At 40.8% G+C, this 8,570-nt stretch overlaps 2 non-coding genes across 2 annotated transcripts; both read right to left on the bottom strand.

Moving 5' to 3' along the window:
- Positions 1 to 4,346: 4,346 nt before the first annotated feature.
- trnal-caa (transfer RNA leucine (anticodon CAA)) lies at positions 4,347 to 4,459 on the bottom strand. Its single transcript has 2 exons — positions 4,422 to 4,459; positions 4,347 to 4,393 (listed from the first exon to the last, which is right to left on the bottom strand). It is a non-coding gene; the product is annotated as a tRNA-Leu (tRNA).
- A 245-nt stretch (positions 4,460 to 4,704) lies between these two features.
- On the bottom strand, positions 4,705 to 4,816 carry trnas-cga (transfer RNA serine (anticodon CGA)). Its single transcript has 2 exons — positions 4,779 to 4,816; positions 4,705 to 4,750 (listed from the first exon to the last, which is right to left on the bottom strand). It is a non-coding gene; the product is annotated as a tRNA-Ser (tRNA).
- Positions 4,817 to 8,570: the final 3,754 nt, after the last annotated feature.

Genomic DNA, 8,570 nt, shown 5'->3' with positions numbered 1-8,570 from the left:
TCTGACACATCCAATGAAGATAATGAGGTCTGAACTTCTCTGCAAATGAAGTTGTATGTGAAAGGAGAGAGTATGAAAACGATATTGCCTTCTGTGTTTACATTTACTAAAAAAAAAAAATTAATAGTTTTTGTTTGAAAAGGTCACTCTATATGCAAGTTGACTGATGAGGGATTCGAAACAAAGCACCAAGAGTTCTGTCAAGAAATACCAAAGACTGGTGATTGGCTGAAACTTCCTTGAGCTGCCATTATTCCAAAAGCCAGATTGTGCAGAAAGTGGGAGGATATGAAACCACACCTCCATTAGGAGACCAGAAATCCTCATAATCTGAGGAAGAGGTTAAACCCCTTGTGGTTTGGCGCCTCTAGACCGGCTCGGCCATTCTAAGAGTATCGAACGAAACATAGATCAGACTCACAACTTTCTCTGCAACTTAAGTTGTATAGTGATAAGAGGAGAGTATGAACACGAGTATTGGCCTTTCGGTGTTTTACATTAAATGCATCAAATTATATCGATTGTAGTTTGAGAGGGTCACGTCTACATGCAAGTTGACTGAGGTGAGGGATCCGAAATAAAGCGCACCAGAGTTCTGAGAAGAAATCCCAAAGACTGTAAGGCTGAAGACTCCTTGAGTTACCATTTATTCCCAAAAGCCCATTGTCAGAAGTTTGTTTTTGAACCCACGCCTCCACTAGGAGAAGAAAAATCTCACAATCCTGAGAAGGTGCAAACACTCTTGAGTATGGCGCCCTTAGACGAACATGGTCATTGTGACACATCCACTGAAGGATAAACGAGATCTTAAACTTCTCTGCACATGAAGTTAAGCGGTATGTTCATGGAGAGAGTTTAAAAAGACGTATTGCCTTCTTGTGTTAACCATTAAATGAAAAAATTGATTAAAATCGTTTTTGTTGTGAACGAGGTCACTCTACATGCAAGTTGCCCGCATGAGGGGGATTTCGTAACAAAAGCACCAGAGCTCTGAGAGAAATACCAAAGACTGTCCATGGCCGGAAAACTCCTTGAGTTGACATTATATTCCAAAAGCCAGTTTGTCAGAAGTGGGGATTTGAACACACACCTCCCATCGAGAGACCTGAAATCTCACAATCTTAGGAAGAGTAAAACACTTTTGAGGTCTGGCGCCTCTAGAACGCTCTGCCATTCTGGAGACTTCGAACGAAAATAATCAGGTCGGAACTTCTCTGCAAATTAAGTTGTATGTGATAGGAGAGAGTATGAAAATGGTATTGCCTTCTGTGTTTACATTAAATGCATTAATTAAATCGTTTTTGGTTGAAAAGGTCACTCTATATGCAAGTTGCCTGGTGAGGGATTCGTAACAAAGCACCAGAGTTCTGCCAGAAATCCCAAAGACTGTAATGGCTGAAACTCCTTGAGTTACATTATTCCAAAAGCCAATTGTCAGAAGTGGAATTTGAACCCACGCCTCCACTAGGAGAAGAAAAATCTCACAATCTGAGAAGGTCAAACACCCTTGAGTCTGGCGCCTTAGACCACATGGTCATTGTGACACATCAACTGAGGATAAACAGACCTGAACTTCTCTGCAAATTAAGCGGAATATTCTTGGAGAGAGTATGAAAACGGTATTGCCTTCTGTGTTTACATTAAATGCATTGATTAAATCGTTTTTGTTTGAAAAGGTCACTCTATATGCAAGTTGCCTGATGAGGCGATTCGTAATTAAAGCACCAGAGCTCTGTCAGAAAGTCCCACAGACTGTTATGGGCGGAATCATCCTTTGAGTGATACATTTATTCCCAAAGCCGGTTGTGAGAAGTGGCGATTTGAACACACCGCCTTCCATTTGGAGACCATGAAATCTCCATAATCTGAGAAGGTCAAACCCCTTGTGTTTGGCACCTTAGACCGCTCGGCCATTCTGACAGAACAAATGAGGATACACAGACCTGAACTTCTCTGAAGTTGAATATGATAAGAGAGAGTATGAAAACGATATTGCCTTCTGTGTTTACATTTACTAAAACAAATTAATAGTTTTTGTTTGAAAAGGTCACTCTATATGCAAGTTGACTGATGAGGCGATTTCGTAATAAAAGCACCAGAGTATCTGTCAGAAATTCCCACAGACCTTGTTATGGCTCTGAAACCTCCTTGAGTTGACGTTATTCCAAAAGCCCGGTTTGTGAGAAGTGGGGATTTGAACCGCACGCGTCCAATACGTGAGGACCAGAATTAATCTCATAATCTGAGAAGGGTCAAACCCGCTGGTTTGGCCCCTTAGACCGCTCGGGCCATATCTGACGGACCAATGAGGATTATGAGCTCTGAAAACCTGCAAATAAAGGTTGTATGTGAAAAGGAGAAGAGGTATGAAACATGGTTATTTGCCTCCTTGTGGTTTACATTTACTAAAACAATAAAATGAATAGTTTATTAGTTGAAAAAGTTACACCTCTCTTACATTGCAAGATGCCTGATGAGGGACTATCGGGAAAGAAGCACCAGAGGTTCTGCCAGAAATACCACAGACCTGTTGATGGCGAAAACTCCTTGAAGTTAGCTTATTCCAAAAGCCCGTTGTCAGAAGTGGGATTTGATACCCACGCCTCCATTGGAGAACCAGAAATCTCACAAATCTGAGAAGGTAAACATCCTTGAGCCTGGCGTCCTTAGACGCACTCGTCCATTCTGACACTTCAATCGAAGATAATGCAGGGTCGAACTTCTCTGTCAAATGAAGTTGGTATGTGAACGAGAGAGTATGAAAACGAGTATTGACCTTTCTGGTGTTTACATCTTACTAAATAAAAAAAAATTAATAGTTTTTGTTTGAAAAGGTCATCGTATATGCAAGTTGACTGAGTGAGGGATTCGACAACTAAAGCCACCAGAGTGTCTGCCAGAAATACCACAAGACTGTAATGGCTGCAAACTCCTTGAGTTCATTATTCCAAAAGCCAGATTTGTCAGAAGTGGGATTTGAAACCCACACCTCCATTCGGAGACAGAAAAAATCTCACAATCTGAGAAGGTCAAACACCTTTGAGTCTGGGCCTTAGACCACTCGGTCATTGTGAAATCATTTGAAGATACATAGCCATGAACTTCTCTGAAAGCTAATATGGATATTGGAGAGATGTTGAACACGGTTATTGCCTTCGGTTGTTTATATTTACTAAAAAATTAATAGGTTTTTGTTTGAAAAGGTCACTCTGTATGCAAGTTGCCGGTGAGTGATTCGTAACGAAAGCACCAGAGTCTTCTGCCAGAGAATCCCAAGACTGTGAATGGCGAAAACTCCTTGAGTTTGCATTTATTCCGCAAAAGCCAGTTGTCATATGAACCACGTCACTGGACAAATTCATTGAAGTCAACCAGGCCCTTAGATCACGGCCTCCACTCTGAGAGAATTCGCATAACAAATATCTTGCAAATGTGAGAACATGGTATTGCCTCCAGTTTACATTTTACATGAATTAAAATTATATTTTGTTTGAAAAAGTCACTCTATATGCAATTGCCAAGATGAGGTCATTCGAACAAAGCACCAGAGTTCTGCAGAAATCCCAAAGACTGTGATGCTGAAACTCCTTGAGTACATTCATTCCAAAAGACATCGTTGTCAGAAGTGAGATTTGAACCACACCTCCATTCGGAGACCAGAAACTCATAATCCGAGAAGGTAAACATCCTTGTGTCTCTGGCACCTTAGACCCGCTCGGCCATTCTGACACATCAAATGAGTATACACAGACCTGAACTTCTCTGCAATGAAGTATGAATATCTAGAGAAGTATGAAAGACGTATTGCCTTCAAGTGTTTACATTTACTGCACAAATTAATAGTATTTTGTTTGAAAAGTCACTCTATATGCAAGTTGCAGATGAGGGATTCGTAATAAAGGCACCAGAGTCTGCCAAGAAATCCCACAGACTGTGACGGCTGAAACTCCTTGAGTTACATTCTTCCAAAAGCCACGTTGTCAGAAGTGGGATTTGAACAACCACGCCTCCATTTCGGAGACCAGAAACTCACAAATCTGAGAAGTCAACATCCTTGAATCTGGCGCCTTAGACACTCGGCCATTCTGACACATCAATGAAGATAATGACGTCTGTAACTTCTCTGCAAATAGAAGTTGATATGATGAAGGAGAGAGTATGAACAACGATATTGCCTTCTGTGTTTACATTTACTAAAAAAAAATTATAGTTTTTGTTTGAAAAGGTCACTCTATATACACAGTTGCCTGATGAGCCATTCGAAACAAAGACCAGAGTTCTGCCAGAAATCACCACAGACTGTGATAGGCTGAAACTGCTTGAGTTACATTATTCCAAAAGCATGTTGTCAGAAGTTGGGATTTGAACCCACGCCTCCATTCGGAGACCAGAAATCTCACAATCTGAGAGGGTCAAACATCCTTGAGTTTGGCGCCTTAGACCACTCGGCCATTCTGACACATCAAATGAAGATACACAGGCCTGAACTTCTCTGAAGTTGAATATGATAGGAGAGAGTATGAACATGGTATTGCCTTCGGTTTTTATATTTACTAAAAAAAATTAATAGTTTTTGTTTGAAAAGGTCACTCTGTATGCAAGTTGTCAGATGAGTGATTCGTAACAAAGCACCAGAGTTCTGCCAGAAATCCCAAAGACTGTGGTGGCTGAAACTCCTTGAGTTGCATTATTCCGAAAGCCAGTTGTCAGAAGTGGGATTTGAACCCACGCCTCCACTTGGAGACCAGAAATCTCACAATCTGAGAAGGTCAAACACTCTCGAGTCTGGCGCCTTAGATCACTCGGCCATTCTAACACATCAACTGAGGATAAACAGAGCTGAACTTCTCTGCAAATTAAGCAGAATATTCTTGGAGAATGTATGAAATTGGTATTGCCTCCAAAGTTTACATTTTATGCATGAATTAAATTGTTTTTGTTTGAAAAAGTCACTCTGTATGCAAGTTGCCAGATGAGGTATTCGTAACAAAGCACCAGAGTTCTGCAAGAAATCCCACAGACTGTAATGACTGAAACTGCTTGAGCTACATTCTTCCAAAAGACATTTGTCAGAAGTGAGATTTGAACACACACCTCCATTTGGAGACCAGAAACCTCATAATCCGAGAAGGTAAAACATCCTTTACTCTGGCGCCTTAGACCCCTCGGCCATTCTGACACATCAAATGAGTATAAACAGGCCTGAACTTCTCTGCAAATGAAGTAGAATATTCTAGAAGAAAGTATGAAATTGGTATTGCCTCCAATGTTTACATTTACTGCATAAATTAAGTAGTTTTTGTTTGAAAAAGTCACTCTATATGCAAGTTGCCAGATGAGGGATTCGTAACAAGGCACCAGAGATCTGCCAGAAATCCCACAGACTGTGATGGCTGAAACTCCTTGAGTTACATTCTTCCAAAAGCCAGTTGTCAGAAGTGGGATTTGAACATACACCTCCATTTGGAGACCAGAAACCTCACAAACTGAGAAGTTCACACATCCTTGAATCTGGCGCCTTAGACTGCTCAGCCATTCTGACACATCAAATGAGGATAAACACGCCTGTAATTCTCTGCAAATAAAGTTGAATATGATAGGAGAGAGTATGTACATGGTATTGCCTTCTGTGTTTACATTTACTAAAGAAAATTTATAGTTTTTGTTTGAAAAGGTCACTCTATATACACGTTGCCTGATGAGCCATTCGTAACAAAGACCAGAGTTCTTCCAGAAATCCCACAGACTGTGATAGCTGAAACTGCTTGAGTTACATTATTCCAAAAGGCATTTGTCAGAAGTTGGATTTGAACCCAAATCAGCACAACAGATCACACAGATAGGACAATCAGCACAACAGATACTGGATCAGGATCCAGCAGTTCTGGCCGTGGGACATTCAGTCACTGTACCGGCTTACTACGACATCCGGTGTGGAATAACTGTATTCTTTTTCTTCTCACAACCTGGACAATGACCAGTTATACATCGAGGAAAGAAAGCCTTAACAACTACACGTCATACCTTACCTATCACGGAGTGGGAATACGAGTGTGTGCATTACCCAAGGAACTAGAACTGTGAGTAGGAGCAAGAGGGCAAAGTGCCAGTGGAAGAACTACCCTCATGTATAGCGGGTGGGGGGCACCCACTGGACGAACATAGGTAGCTTAAAGATAATAGTTACCCTGCAGTGACTTTTTTAGTGACCTCACCCATTTAAAAAGACTTTTCCACATGTGGCATTGCGTAGTACTACTGACACCCCAAGATCACTTGTTATTCAATTTAAAGACACCAGACTCTAGATATTTTCCATTTCAGCCAACTGACTTTTCGCCAAGAAAAAACAACAGAACAAGGAACATCGAAAGAATCCTGGAACAAGACGAAAGTATATTAGCAGTTTTTGCAACAGTGGCACAAAGGTCTATAGACAATAGAGAACAATTAGGGAGAACATATATTGATGGAGAAGCAAGACAAAACCTTCGACCGGTATTGGACAGAGAAACAGGTGATTTGACATTGTAGTATACGGACATCAATACACATCTTTGGAAATATTTTACGGCATATTACCCAAATGATGCATGGTGCATGCTGAATGTACAATTGTCCGTGCCACCTCTACAAGGGTAGAACTATCTCTAAAGGATGGACTAGAAGACTTCACCTTTGACCCCTAAGTTTGTGCCAGGCTGCGGCCTCGTCTTTCCAGATACAGATCCTCTGCATTAAACTGGTTCTCTCTGATCACTTCCAGCCAAGATACACTGGAGCCTCAACAAACTGCATCAGGACACTTTTTTTTCTTTTGATGGGCAAGACATGCAAGTATCATACTTAGTCTTATTAATGGATGCATAGAGCATCATTAATCCTTTTAACAAAGGTGCTTTACAAGAAGAAACTGATGTTTTGTTCAGGCTATTGATCTTCTGAATATCAAATACTGCCATAAATCCATGCTCTGTTCTTCTCTCTGCTTCAACTTCAACCTTCTTCCAATGCTAAACTGTATGTGTGTGTATGTTAGATTAGTATGTGTCTAGTCTAGGTAATAAAGTCCTGTTTTATTTCACACGTGATGTTGTTTGTAGTTCATGCTCATAATCCGGAGTCCCTAAACATGCAGATTCTTGCTACCTGCTCATAATACTAAGTGATTTCCCCAAATCATGAATTTGATCCAGATAAGCATAATTGATCATAATCAATTAAATTCATCCCAATTTGGGCTGATATTTGTTTCCCTTACAAAGGGTGGTGGAGAATATAGTACTTATAATTGTGATCAAAGCTCATGATAATTCTTACAAATTTGATGAAGAAAAGTGTTTAAATAATACTGTTCCTCATTGAATCCCCTACAGCAATGAACAGCTGTATTTGGCCCCAAATCTGCGTATGTGCACCTTGACCAAAGACATTCATTACCTGTGCCCTAGCAAACCCTTCCTTCAGGACAACACGGATGGAATCTGCAGATTACAATCCATGAGCGGTAACGCCTGCTGCCCCGCTGAGGCTAAACCCATGACCAGGTTATCTACACGGACGCAGAGATTATAGGAGATCAGTGGCTAGTCAACACGCCAGCACGCACAGCCACCCTGACCTATGATCAACACGACACTGCCACCCGCATCACTCTGCCAAACCAAACCTTGTGGGTCCAAGTTCCCAAAGATGCCATCCTCCATATAGATGACCTGGCCCTGTACCTAAGGGTACCACACTGAGATAGAGATCTCATCCTTCTTCAGGGACCAGAACTTCACCTTGGACCCTTGAGCTTGAAACGGTGATCATCGAAGGGGGGAAATCAGTCTCTTTAAGTTTCCTGCACAATGATGTATAGAATGTGAACCCGTTGTGCATCATATGTTTTTTATAATAACTTCAGTTAATAAATTCAATTTGGCATCCTGCCATAAACATGCAAATAAGGCGCGGAGAGAGGACAAAGAATGAATTTCCCGCTCACCGATGGCTGCTATACATTGGCCCGTTGACCCGCTGAGGGCGTGGCGTGTATGAGCTTAAGACCAGCATCCTTCGACTTTGAGATTTACTTCTACACTACACAGCCTACCATGAATAAATACACACCTTGTTGCCTGGGATATATTGGTGGAAGAAAATCAACAATTGGTTAATAAAAATAAGAGATAACGGGAATCTATCTGATTGGTTTTAGAAAGAACCACATTTCAGAAGTTTTACTATAACTGTAGACTGGAAAAAACTTGGTTTTCAGATGACTTAGAACATCTCACTTTGTTTGGCTCAAGCAAATAAAGTTAACTCTTTGACACCTGGACCTTCTTTGTCTGAGAGATTTTTTGAACTTCAAGATCTATTTTCCCCATCACTATTAGCTGGTTGTTACGTTCGGGTAAAAATGAAATACGGAAACATTCTACAAAGTGAACATTCTTTGCGTATACTGCAAATTTAACTGTTATTACTGACTACAATAACAGTTGCAGCAATCCACATCAACTGAAATGGCCACATCTAAGGAATCTGAACAGAAAAGTGGTACAAAGATGAGAAAAATATGG

The sequence above is a fragment of the Triplophysa rosa genome, unplaced genomic scaffold (genome assembly GCF_024868665.1).
Source record: "Triplophysa rosa unplaced genomic scaffold, Trosa_1v2 scaffold2_ERROPOS903570, whole genome shotgun sequence".
In the NCBI taxonomy this organism is placed as follows: domain Eukaryota; kingdom Metazoa; phylum Chordata; class Actinopteri; order Cypriniformes; family Nemacheilidae; genus Triplophysa; species Triplophysa rosa.
Note: the sequence above shows the minus strand (reverse complement) of the source record. Positions and strands in the feature narration are given on the sequence as shown.